We start from the raw sequence: 14,356 nt of genomic DNA on the forward strand, positions 1-14,356 counted from the left end.
TCCATTTGCTTGGGAGGTTACCTCCAGACTACATCAACCGCCACAAGAATAATTTAACAACTTATGTATGACAAATGTAGGCACACTGTAAAGGCAATCAATAGTGATCAAACGACAGTGGTCTCATATATATATATATATATATATATATATATATATATATATATATATATATATATATATATATATATATATAAACCATCAAAATACAAGAGAAAATCAATATTTCGGCGTTGTTACTCATCTCGTCTTTGCTTCAAGGATTGTTTAACTAGACAGATAAGATCGTTTTTTAAACCATCATCAATCCGCTTCGGATTTTTCTGATCTTTATATAATTTAAGTTATGATAGCTCTGCACTTGTATTTAGCACTTTTATGAAAATATTGCTTTTTTTTTCGGTCCAGAGCATTTGAACTTATTATATAGGTTTTGCAAAATATAAATCAATGAAATCAAAAGCGAGTTGTTAAGGTTACTTTTTAACTCATTGTAACCAAACTACTCGTGTAAAACAATGTCATTTAACTGTGCAAAATTGCGATGATACAACCCTGAGTCGATATACCACAAAATAATGTATAGTCTTCCTATGTATTAATTTTAAACAATACAACGTATATCAATTATAATAACCAATGTTTATGTGATATTATGTCTTTCTTTAGTTGTCTTGCAATTTAAAATGTTAACATGTTTTATGAAGTAGAAATTAAATTTTAAATGCGTAACATGCGATGGACAGAAGCCGGATAATTATTAATTCAATATAAAATTTTAAAAAAAATAAAGAGCACAATTGTTCATTCATATTTACATTTTTTGTGATGTGTTCAATGTCATTGTGGGCGTTGAACATATCCAGAAATTACACACAATAGAGTTGATTATATAAGAAATACGATCGGTGGTAGCGTTGTCATTATACTTTAGCATAGCCATTTAATGTTTGAAACAGATTCTAAAGATAAATTAGATATTGATTTTTGGTTTATAAAAAAAATTATTTGATTACAGATGATCATATACCGATTTACAAACATTCTTATGTGTAATATTTTTAAAGTTTTACAATATTAATAAATATTTCATAACTGCTATAATACATATATATAGTTATTCACGCACACACCATTGTTTCGTTGTATCACAGCTCATCAGAGAGGCTAGACTAGCAACTACTTCAAGCCATGTTTGAAACTCGACCGCCTAAACGAAAGTCAGCACTCCTAACCCTTACATCATTCAGCTGCTGTTATGGAGAGTATCTAAATCAAGTTTTCAAACATTGTCACGACATAATAATGTTGTTAGGTAACCAAGTTAAGCAACATTGAGTTTGGTCAGTCCTGAAATGTGTGACCTTCGGCTTATCTCGATGTTGTTTCTAGCGAATCAAGCAATACCTTTTCAGTTAAGTGAGAGTGAAACTTTTTTTATATAAGAAGTGCTCAAGAGGTGTTGCTGATTGTAAGCCCTTGTATAAAAAAAACACAAGTCCAAAGGGACATGAGTGCGGCCGTCATGTATATAACAACCATGATGAAATAAGCCATTCATTTCATGCAACTAACGAAAACAACAAAACTGGGAAATATTTTCACATCTGATACTTAATTTCTGTTCAATTAATTTATTCTCATTATGCATTTATTTTTTTCTTTCTTTGTAAATGAATATTTTCATTATCGAATGGAATTGCCTCGATTTCATTAATTGTTCCCGGACGAGCAGGTATTGTTTCCAAATCATTTTGTCTTCTTCTTTTCAAAGTCCACTTTTAAAACAATGGCGTGAAATAAAATCACATCAATTCCTTTAGCAATGACTGATCTCAGTCGGGATTGCGAGGACGATCCTGTCCACTTTGTCAGTTGAACAGCCACTGGCGCAGACTCTGTCTCCGCTGCCTGTCTTTGAAGGGACAATCCCTGAGAGAATTATCAACTTTCCTCCACCAGCCTTCAACATGTCAAAGACAAAGCCTCTGCAGATGAAAGCTAAATTTTCTTTGTTTATTATTATTATTATTATTATTATTATTATTATTATTATTATTATTATTATTATTCATTAAGGTTTTTCTCACAAGTAATTATCAATGGTTGTTAATTGGTAATAAAGATTTGTTTTGCAAGAGCCAGAATGATAACACGTCTCCCCATTTTTTACTGAATGTTCACCACTTATTAGGGCACAAACACTATTTGAGGATAACGGTTAGATAATTTTCAGTGAGCGGTGGGACAACAACCTCAGAATTTGATTATTTAAGAGAGAAGCTCAACAAGAAATTATTTATAATGTGCTTGAAAACGACCCTGTTGTAGTCAGGTGGAAGCAGTTTTGCAGCTCGACAGACAGGCAGTTTCTGGTAAAAAGGTTCTTCATAAAAGTTTCGTTTGGTTTTAGGTCGAGAGAAAAAATAAAGAAAAGTATTGATAATGGGTTTTCTTAGACAAGATTTAATTGAATCTATATATTTTATATATTATAATAAGGTAGCTTATGTTTGCACCTACGTTATCACCGTTCGCACAACATGAACACATTTACATTTTAATAATCTGTTACAAAATCAAGTTATGCAATTATATCGACCACAACAAAACGTTTCAAAAGTGATTTTATTGTTGATTAAAAGAATATTTCGCTGACGATTTGTAACTGTAAGAAAACAGAATTCGTTTTTTTTACAAAAGAATGAAAATATTACAATTTAAATAAATAAGGAAAGAGAACTCCTATTAGTTTTGATTAAATAATAGTTAATTGACACTAAACCTCCATTGGTCTTTATAAATGTATGCGTACAAGTGCAATTTTAGTTAAATTACGTCTGTCAAGTACTAATATTTATTCAATTTTTACCCATTTAGAAGCTATTTTTACCAGCTAAAGATTAAGTCTAATTTATTCCACATGTGCATACACCTAGTATATGAGGTTTAACGCGTGTAGACGACAAATTAACAGAGGTTTTTTGTAGAAAGTGAGGAAATGTCACTTTCATAAAACCATTCTTGCCATTGTTTTAAATTGTGGCATTTTCACATTTTCTGATTCCTTATACAAACACAAATATATTGATCCCCAATATTTTATTTCTTCTTATAATATCTCCATTGTGTTGATGCCAAATTTTGGTTCGATATGCTGGAATGCCTTTGGAATCAAATTAAGAATTCTTCAGTACGCAACATATTTCTAATATGCTCGGCTTTAATAAGAATTCGTAAGAAAGAACCCCCACTCTCTTTCGATAAGAATTATAGCTATTTACTATTCCAGTTCAATTACATCAGTGTGTGACTCCATTATAAAAAAAATTATATCTCACACACACACGCACACACACATACACACACACACACACACACACATATATATATATATATATATATATATACATATATATATATATAAATTTATGACAAATTTATTATTGGACAAGGAATTCAAAATTCTCCGTTTTTCACTAAATCCATAGATTTTAAATAAATGGCTCATAAAATCAGAGGAAATGTTTATAAGCAATCATATCTTTTGCTGTTTATCAAATAGATTGAAAAACTTAAAAATTTGCATGAAAAGCCTAAAATAAGCCAAGGTGTAAGGTGTTAGATTCATATCTTTGATTTCTTTTGTTTTGAAATATTTATAAAAACATTAAAAAATATTGATGTAACTAATCTATGCTTTATGGTGTTTTCATATATGTTCTTTCTGAATGCAATAGGGATGTATTATGGTGTTATTAATCGCAATTCCATTTAGCAATTACGAAACTCAATAGCATTATTATTTCATGAATTGGGATTGTTCCTAACATGTTGCATCAATTAAATTCCAACAATATGATGCAGCGTCATGTGAAATCCATGTTGATTTCTTTCACTGCAAATATTGTTCCATGACCGATACATTTTCAAGCATACTCATAAGCATAAATTAACGAAATGTTTAAGAGGTTGAGTGATACTGGATGTTACCTCGCTTGATGTCTCTATAAATATATCTCGGTAAAAAAAACAAAAGTAATATGAATAAAACTTCTTAATTATGATCTCTTCTGCCCATCATGCAGAATTTTTTAAATACTTTCCTAAAACAGAAGTTGTTCCACAAGGAAAAACAATTCAGTCTCTTTCATCTATGTTTATATGAAACTTCAATATCAAGTACGAATGTTAAGATACTATTTAAGTGAATAACAGTTGGGGTGACAAAACGTTGCCTATATATGTTCCTTGCTATAATTTAACATTAATCAGAAGTGGCTTTTCCAAGGCATTGAATATAAATCCCAAATATCAGCTTACGTGATATTGTAAAGAAAAACAGACGGAATTTGATGTCCGACATTAGTATTATTTTGTTTGTTCCGAATTAGTCCACCCGGCAAATTATTCCTCGTAATATATAATCATCAATAGAGGTTTTATTCTATAATACTACATATGCAATCTGCATAAATTAAAACATGCCGGGCATCAAGCTAGTTACTTAGAAAAATTTAATAGGAATTGCAACTAATTATATCTATGCTTATTAGCTTATACACAAATGTTATTTGTAAAGTACCAGGCATGTCAACTTCTATTATAATAGCTTCTATGGCTTTTTATCTAATACCAGGAAAACTATTTGTGAAAAGTTGTAGAAAATACATATACTCTTTAGTATTTTTTAATGAATGCATTTACATATTATTTTGTTTATTGAAAACGTTAGATATGATGGAAGATATGGTTCACACATGGAAAACAGTATTTCTTGATGATGTTTGAAGAAATTCAAACATCAAATCATGTTAGCTATTTATTTCTTAAATGAATGAATGCATTTTATGAGACTTTTAATAATATTGATATTTTTTTAGTTTTATTCTCCTCGCGGTTAATAATACCACGTATTATAACTGTAAGAGGACATCCGCTCATAGATACAGTAAAATATATATCCCTTCTTGTTGGGACGTGTTAAGCAAAGTTCAAATCTGATGTGGTGTCTGTGTTTGACGCGTTTTTTTAATAGAATAGATGAGGCATTAAACACCTTTACGATATTAGTTTCAAAGTTAATGCCTCCTAATACTTTTAAGAACTACGAAACGAGAGTGGTGCCATTCAAACAAACAACCTTTAACTATTTTTAAATAATTACCACAATTCTCAAGGCATTTTTTCCAACCAGAAACTATGACTGTGCTTGGGCGTCCGAAGCTAACTTTTTCATTCAAGTGTCGTTCCAAACGTTAAGCATTTTTTGTTTTTACTCGAAAAGTAAAAGAGCTGCGAAGGCATGAGTGGTGACATTAAAACGGGCGAGGTTTTGTGCTCTAAAATTACTTTTTTTTACATAGTCACAATCATTTTAATTCACTTTTGCAAAGGAATTCAACGGTGCATCTATGAGGGGGGTTGTGTTATTAGAGTCTTCCACCGTCAATATTTGCAACATAAGGATAAAATTTTCAGATAATCAATGCATGCGTTCAACGACCATAACAATAGAATTTTCGATCCGCTTTGATTTATTTGCCCGGAAAAAAACAGGAGGCATTACATTTAGAACGCCGGTCGTTTTATAAAACAAATATAAAAAAATACAAGACAAGCGAATCGGATTTTGTAAGGTAATCCATAAGTGAAACTAATTCTGTTAAATAATACGGTTGAGCATAATTGTCTTTTACGTTTTAATGTTAGTGAAAGGGTGCTTCGATAGCGGGATCTTAGTAGAACCTTAAGGATCGTAGTGTCCTATAAGTAGCGGTCGATGGAAGTAACAGTTTTCGGGATTTTTCTGCCTGACAATTGAAGCAAATACAAGCCCTTCCCGAGCTCTAGCATGAATACAAACGGTCATTTGCGGTATAATTAAATGAAAGAAGACAAGCTATTAATCTGTGTGTCTCTTTCTCGGTGCATAAGAAGTCAATCTGTTTTCTGTTTCTCTCAAAATAAATCATGTAAACAAATGAATATTGGCGTCAACATGTGTTTTGTAAACAGCTGAAAGGCAACCTGCTTTTCACAGTTGCGACGACGGCGGAATCCAGGAAAACATTCACTCGGGTCCGTTTTTGTCAACAATCTAAGTTCCCAACGACGACACATGTGTATAATGGTTTCTATATCCACGGTAAGGCGTAATATAAAATTTAAACACAAAAAACAACCTTGCTATGTAGGTTAAACGTTAACTGTTTACAAGTTTGCAATTATAAACAAACTAGCAGGTCATCCGACATTGCCCGATATGCTTAAATGTGATATTTTTATTAATGCATATTTCGTATTTATGATTATATTATATTGAACCCAATATATAGTAATGATTTTAAACAGTTTTTTTTTTAAATGAATCGTGTGCCTACACCGAGAATCGAAACCAAAAGGTTTATTTTTTTCCATTTGACGTTAATGCCTGAGCTATGAAGACATGTTTACCGCAAAGCTAAAAATTTAAACATGAACCAATAGCTATTACGTTATATGCATATTCGTAATGCCGTCGTTTGACCTTCACCTGGCAAATTCCATTTTTTTATTTTCACACTTTTACATAGATTTTCCCTGGCTAAACCCCAAATATAAAGTTTCGCATGAGTTTGAATACCCTATAAAGTTTCATGTCTGTAGACCTAAATCTGACAGAGAAGTTTGATAGGCCAATTTTTTAAACAAATATGCATACGTAAACATAAATATATATATATATATATATATATATATATATACAGAAAGACGTTTTGTGTTTACTATAACATTTTACGCAAATATTACGCAAGTATAAACCAAAACATGGAGAATATCTGTATGAATATAATTGCACGTAATTGTTAACTTGAGATGATCATCATATGAGAAAACCGAAAAACTAATAAATATTAATAAAATTGAATGTTTAAAAGAATATGCAAATTAGCTTGATCTTTTGCAGATAAATGCAATACAACTACCATATATAACAACGTTGTTTTTCCTTTTAAATAAATAGAACAATGTTTTTTATATATGAATATAAATACACAAAAAAAGAAAATTAATAAGAGTATGTATTGGAATAATTATTTTCATAATTTATGCCGGAATTTTCTACTAGTGTTACAAGAAAAGGTTCCCCTTTTCTTGTAAGTAAGAAAAACATTAGATAGACCGAGATTCGAACATTGTAACAGAAATAGATTCAGAAAGGAATTTTGTATTGTTCAGTTTCACACAAAATAGTTAGATATGTTGTAAAAGGCATTTTAATTTTTCAATTCTTTTTATGAAAACTGAACTAAAATAAGGTCAGTTAGAGAAGAACGAACAATAGCAAATTAAAAACATATTGAACAATAAGTTAGGTCGAATAATAGGTTAGTAAGAATTCTTTGTCTGCATAAATGGTTTGGAAACATGTGCGGACCACGCATGTTCAGGCCACGTGGGTCGATCACGTTTTTGGGCACAGTTATGACGTCATGGCAGAAATGAATTCTCAATATAGAAGCTAGAGTCGAAGATGAGTTAGACAGAGTTCGAGACGAAGATAGGAGACAGAGATGACATAGTCAGAAGAGGGCCCCTTTGGAAGCGAGGGAGAAAGTTTTAAACATGTAGAAACAACTTTGAATTCCTGGCTGTGATCATCATTTCGACCGGTCGAATGGAATAAAAGAACATTTTTGTAACTGTCGTCTTTGTGTCGTCTTCTACAACAAAGGTAAGGTGTAATCATCTTTAATGAAATTATGTATAACCCAGCGTAAGGAATTTCTCTCCTCATGCTAAGTAATGTCTGTCTCCTCTCATGTGTGTTAAAAGAACCGATCACTCCCTCCTTCAACAATAAGTAAAATTTATAAATGTTTTCTCTCCCTCTCCTCATAGTCTATCTTGTATTACATGTCCCCGTCTCTCCCTAATATGAACACCCGGCTATACAATACTAGTGTACTTATCTTGGATGCTGGTATCACAATATTTCTGCCGATAGGTATCTCTAACCTACGTCAGGTGCATTTTATCGAACGTAGATACATTGTTCTTGTTCATTCAGCTATGACATGCGAGAATACTGAAGTAATTTGTAACTGTATTCTTTAAATAATAATAATTCTTATGTCTTAGCACTTTTATTTTTTCAATGATTCTTACAGACAATTCTAGTTTCAATTCAAAATGTCTTCACTAAATTATTTCTGTATATGTACTGGTACTTCTTTACATAACAACATATTTCTTCTAAACTCTACTTATATATAAAAGATACATTGTGTGTGGGTGTAAGCTGATTCACTTTGAACTCCAAAATGGCTGGTTCGATATATTTTTGACAATTTCATACAATTAATTTTTATTTTTTGTATGTTATTATTATCAGGGAACACGGGGTATAGATTGAGCAAAGGTTCGTAATTTTAGTAAGAAAACACTGTTAAAGTAGAATCCCTCACGGCATATTGGTACATCTTCAGTAATATCTGGGATTTTGGTATGTCTAGGAGTTTTCTTAAATAGGTTTTGTATCAGAATGCGTCGGAAAAGTATCGAAAATTTATAATCGAAAAAAATTGGATTAAAGAAAGACGTCCAATTTTAACCAAAGTAAACCCTTATTTATAAATCCTAGTATAACGATTGAATTCAATAAGTTTTAACACCGTACAAGAAAGCCCAGCGTAAAAAACATTGATAAACCAAAGACGCGTTTGAAATGAATATTTTTGCTTAGAACAGAATTGAATCATGATACTTGTCTTTTACATTTACACTTTAAGTACGAGCGTTTTTGTGTTCGTTACAACTCTACTTTCAACCGAGTCCTTGTTTGTTTCGTTCACCACACTCTTTTTTTCTACCTCTTCTTTTACACACGTCCGTTCGCTTTAGTGACTAAAAATCGTCTTTCCTCCCGCTTTCCTTTCCTTGTTATTTATGGAATCAGGGTACGAGATTCTCCGAGATTCCCCGAGATTCCACGAGATTTTTTTCCACATAAACGCATGCGGGCGCCATCTTGATTCTCAATGTGTGCTTTGCATGCACAAACGCGCAGCCGCTTTAACGGTAAGGCACTTCTTTCTCCACACTCCCCCCCTGATCTCATGATCACAGAGACGGCAGGGGGGGGGCGATCGCCGCCGTCGGGTGCTTCTGCGAAGGGGGATAGTGCTGCTCTCGTCTTCGCGTGCGCTCTCATCCACCGCCTGATGGTCGGGGAAGGCTTCATCTCCATGGAGGCTACTGATATCAGAGTCACTGCTTGATAGGCATGGTGCAAACCAAAGTGATGGCCCACTCGTCTCAGAGTCAGAGTCACTCTCATCGTCCACTGGAGGTGGTACATGTGTCGCCGGCCGTAGGTCCCTAACATGACGGGGTACGCTATCAACCTGGACACACTGCTGACTCATCACATCGGTCACTGTGCCCCGTTTATATTTATCAGTACATCGGTTTCCTGGCAGCTTCACCCAGGCAGCATCCCCTTTGGCATATCGATTCCGTTCTATCTCAGTGGCCACAGTTGTATCGGGGTGGATTCCTTTTTCTCGGACACGGTACTGATAGATTGCGTTTTCAGGCGCCGTTCCTGGAGAGACGCCATCCTTTGGCATGAGATTATACCAGTACATAGCTTCTGCGATGGTGCACTGCTTCCTGGCTGCAATTGTTTTGATGCTGCGATGGCTTCTCAGCTACACCATTGCCAGAAGGCACATCGCATCTAAGCCGCAGCCGCACACCCCATTCTTGTAAGAACTGCCTCATCTGATGGCTGCAAAAGGCTGGGTCGTTGTCCGTCATCACTTCATCGTGCGCACCTCTTTCACAGAACACGGATGACAGATGGCGAATAAAGTTGCAAGAGTCCTTGTGGTTTGAGTTGTCCCCCTTTGCAAATTGGCTGTTTGGAGAAATGGAAAACTAGATGGCTCTGTGTGGTTTGAGTTGTCCCCCTTTGCAAATTGGCTGTTTGGAGTAATGGAAAACTAGATGGCTTCGGTTGATAGTCAATTTGCATAAGTGGAGAAATGGGCAGCATATAAACGGTACTTTTTTAAAGCAGGGGGAAGAGCGCAGAGAGTGAAACGACGGTTGGAAGAAGTGACGGCGAATTCTTTTTGTGACGGTGAATTATTTTTCGACGTTGAAGAGCTCGACCTTTTGGAAGGAACAGCTGTGTCTTATATATTTTTTAAACTTTTTTTCTACTTCACTCAAACTGCGAAACGTGTAGGCCCATAATCGATGAGGGTAAGGAAGTGGTTGCCACTGTAGTGTGTGATGTCCATGCCCACTCTCTGCCACTTATCACTCACTCCGAACTTTCTTCCATCGTGCTGGAGCTGGGTCGATGGATTGGCAGGCCTCGCAACTTTCCACCACTCTTCGGATATCTTTTTTTCTACTCCTGGATCAATCATCTTGACAAAGTACAGTGTCCACTTGATGCCAGGATGTCCACACTGTCGATGAATGTCCATGATGCGCGCTGCATCCACATTACACACAACTGCTGCACATGTGTTTTGCAGATTATCAGAATCTCTCCGAGCACCAGCCAGAAGCCATCGTTGAGCGACTCTTGTCAGAGCATCTGCTCTGTTGAGCGCAGACCTGATCAACACTACGTCCACAGTCAGGTCGTACTCTGTGATGGTGTCGACCAAGGTGGCAAGCCGTCTTCGAATTAACATCTCACTTGATGCTCGTGTCGTCAGCCGTGCTCTTCCACTTAATGCATCGGTTATCCACCGATGAGTGCATGCCGAGTCAGTCATGATATGTAGAACCTTGGCTTGCCATTGAAGCGCCAAGTTAACGCCCTTCAATGTGGCATCAAGTTCGGCCAGGTTTATGTGCCTCGAATCATTCTCTGGCCGAAGCCAACAGGTATCTTTAATAATGGAATCATTAACTGCTAGGGCAACTCCAAGGGTCAGTGAACTAGCATCCACCCAGACCGTGAACTCATTCCCGCTGACGCACCACTTTCCCTGAACGGGGTCATCACTGGTCACCCTGGACACAGTCTCTGTCAGCATGCTCCTTAGGGTGACAGCGTGTACTGCATCGTCCCATCCCAACGACACGGCTGTTGCACGTCTTTTTATGGCCGCCACGGCCACCCTGAGCCAACTGCACACAGGGAAATGGCCTACCATCTTTCCACAAAGCGAAAACACTGTTCGTCGAGTGATGTTTGATGGGACCTTGGGGACGCGACTTCCTCTTCTCCAGCAAAGTCCCTCCTTGCTATTGCGCACGTGCAGGCCGAGAACTTTTGCTCCATCGCACAGAGGCTTTGGTTCCTTACGAGTCAGTCCAAAGCTCTCAAAGTGCATTCTAACATGATTTCGCTGACATGAGGCTCTCATTGACGAATATATCATCGATGTATGAGGATGTTGCCTGTTACACTGCCTCATCTTTCTGCCGGATAGCATGCATGATTGCTGTCATAATGCCTGGTGCCACATTTAGACCGAACCCTAGCCTGGTTAGACAATATCGGGTGCCTCCAATTTCCACAGTCTGAAATGGCCACAATTTCTTCTCAATGCGTATTTGCAGATAGGCCCTGCGTAGGTCCAGAGTTGCTACGTTCGATCCCTGCTGTCGCCACTCCCTTAATTCGAGTGTACACACATCACCCCTTGCCGTATATGGGTCGACATGCTCATTGAGCTCACGGTAGTCTAGGACGGGGCGGACCTTTTGTTTGGTCTCTTGTACGACGGCCATCAAGGGAATCAGCCCTTGCGGGGGGCCAAGCTCATCCTCTGGGTATGGAAGAAGCCAGCCATTGTCGATCCACGTTTGCATTTCTTCGTACTGTTCCCTTAGCCACATGGGTGGGGGATATTCCGATAACCGGTTCCGCAAGGATATTGGTGGCTGATCGTTTAACCACTTCCAAGACGCCGTCCATGCATTGGTGTTTCTATCATACTCTGCATGAAGGTCAGGCTCGTCGAGAGTTATGGCAGCACAAGCATGTTCCTCACATCGGGAGAACTGTACCTTGCCGGTTCTGTCCACAGTAATTTCACCCAGTTGTGTAATCAAGTCCATACCCAGGAGTAGGTCGTACCCGAGAAGCTCTCCCTCCACAACCAGGGCTCGCACGGCTACTGCATGCCCGTCGTTGATGCTCAAGGTAAAAAAGATTTAAAGCCCTTAAACGTTGCTCATAGGATGGACCTCTGAGGCCGGCTACCATTCTTGTGGGCATACACTGAACCTGTTCGAGACGCTAACTACTGTATTCGAGAATCGAGCGCACCAGGGAAGTGTAGAGAGAAGAAAGATTTAGGGAGTAAGATGACCAAAGGAGCAGCACATGGGGTAGAGGACATCCCTGGCCTTGTTAGCGCCGCAAACGCAGTGGTCAGAGAGTGAATATGAGGAATGCGCAATCACTCTAATATCATTGGCTGACAAACTCCAGCAGCCAGTCAACTGGTTGAAAGTCAAGGTGGGATAGAGTAGTTAAGGGATGTCGGTCCACTGCCATGTGGCTGCACTTGGCGACGTTTAAACTTAGGCATCAGTCCAGTGGCCAGCTCCTGACTTCATGTAAGCAACGCTGGAAGTCTTTATGGGAGACAAGAATGTTGACACTAACGACAAGCAGGAGGGACAGCTGAGAAATTACTTTGTGCAAGCCATTGATGAAGATGAGAAACAACAGGGGACCGATGACTGAACCGAGTGGCACACCACTTGTTACACTGCCTGTATCGGAAAGACAGCCGCTCACTGGAACACTAGATGGGCGGTCAGCGACGAAGCCGCACGACCTCAGGATAAAACCCGTACGCCTGGAGCTGTATGAAAAGTAGACAATTATTTACAAAATCGAAATCTTTGGCAAAATCCAGAAAGAAATTGTCCGCAGTATCTCCTTGTCCATGATGGTCGTCAGCGTCTCCTCTGTAACCAGAATGTTCGTTAGGTAAGATCTCTTCGGCATGAAGCCGTGTTGGGACTGAGAGATTTGCTCAGTCCGTTGAAGGTGGTACATCATTGCCCTTTGCAGACAATGCAGGTGACGTTGCAGACAATAGAAGTGAGCAAAACAGGCCGGTAGTTTCTTTGTTATTCTTTCTTGAAGTTGCAGCACGCCAGTTATTGTGATCACTGCCGACAGTAAGAGACATGTTAAAAAGTAACGTGAAGTGTAGAAATCAAAACGGCGAGCTCTTTGATGATTCAGGGATGGATACTGTTGTGGCAATACCCTTTGTTGCATACTTGCTGAACATCCTCCTGGTCAAATTCGATTCGCATCACATGTGGGACGTCGCAACCAAACGGTGGCGGTTCTCTGCCGTCATCTGTTCTGAAGATAGTTAAGAAGATCGTTGCGAAAACGGCAGATTGCTTAGTGGGGTCTTCAACAGTCGCTTGGTCTGTTTTCAACTTGACAATCTGGTTGTTTAGGGGGATATTTCGTTGGACATGCGCAAAGAACAATGTTGGATTTGGGTTAGCGTCGTTGTCTATATCCCCCTCTGAACTTAGGACGCTCTTGCCTCTCACCGTAGGCGGCATGGTTTCGCTGCCTTTTGTATTGTGCGTAGGCGACATCGGATTTGTGGTTCATGTACTACTGTTAAGCTACGTCCTTTAGAGTTCTCTCTGTTTTCAACTTTTTCGTCAGTCATGGTTAGCTTTTTGTTCGTCGCGGATTCTTCAGAGGTACAGAAAGTTCTGTGATCCAGGCAATTGCATGCTCAAATGCTGTCCAGAGGTTGTTGCTTTAATATTTGTTAATTAAATTGTTTGACTCATATAAATAAAAAATATATTATTTTATTTATTTTATGTTTTATTTATTTTTTTTACACAGTGATCACCACTTATCAAGGCACGGAAGCCATTCAGGGATAAGGGTTATTGCAAGTACATTATGTTAGTGTGGAGATTTGATGAAGTGTTTACTTAAGGGGGCGGTTCATTAGGAATTTGTTAACATTGGACTTGAAGACATCCAAGTTGTAGTCCGGTGGGAAGCAGGCAGACGGAACAGAGTTCCACAGGCGTGCAGTTCTAAGAAAGAAGCTTTGTTCATGGAATCCGTATTTTGATTTAGGCACAGATATAGAGTGGGGGGAATTTTTCACAGTGGATTCAGCTAGACGGGAGTTTTTCGTGAAAGATTGGCGAGGGGGGACCAGAGATTGGAGTTCAGACGAGCACCTGCCATGGAAATAACGATAAAACAAGGATAGGCTCGCAATGTCTCTTCTGTGGGAGAGAAGTTGCAGGGTAGAGAAAAGGGCATTCTCCACTAAGCCACGAAGTCTATTTTGTACTCTGTCAAGGCAGGATAGGCTGTTTTTAGCAGCTC

General features: G+C 37.8%; 1 protein-coding gene across 2 annotated transcripts in view; it reads left to right on the top strand.

The window, feature by feature from the left end:
• LOC145260338 (uncharacterized) overlaps positions 1-14,356 on the top strand; it is a 1,155,262-nt gene that overhangs the window by 550,100 nt on the left and 590,806 nt on the right. The gene's annotated exons all lie outside the window — the stretch shown is intronic.

This window comes from Euprymna scolopes, chromosome 3, assembly GCF_053919585.1.
Source record: "Euprymna scolopes isolate OS-2025 chromosome 3, ASM5391958v1, whole genome shotgun sequence".
NCBI lineage: Eukaryota > Metazoa > Mollusca > Cephalopoda > Sepiida > Sepiolidae > Euprymna > Euprymna scolopes.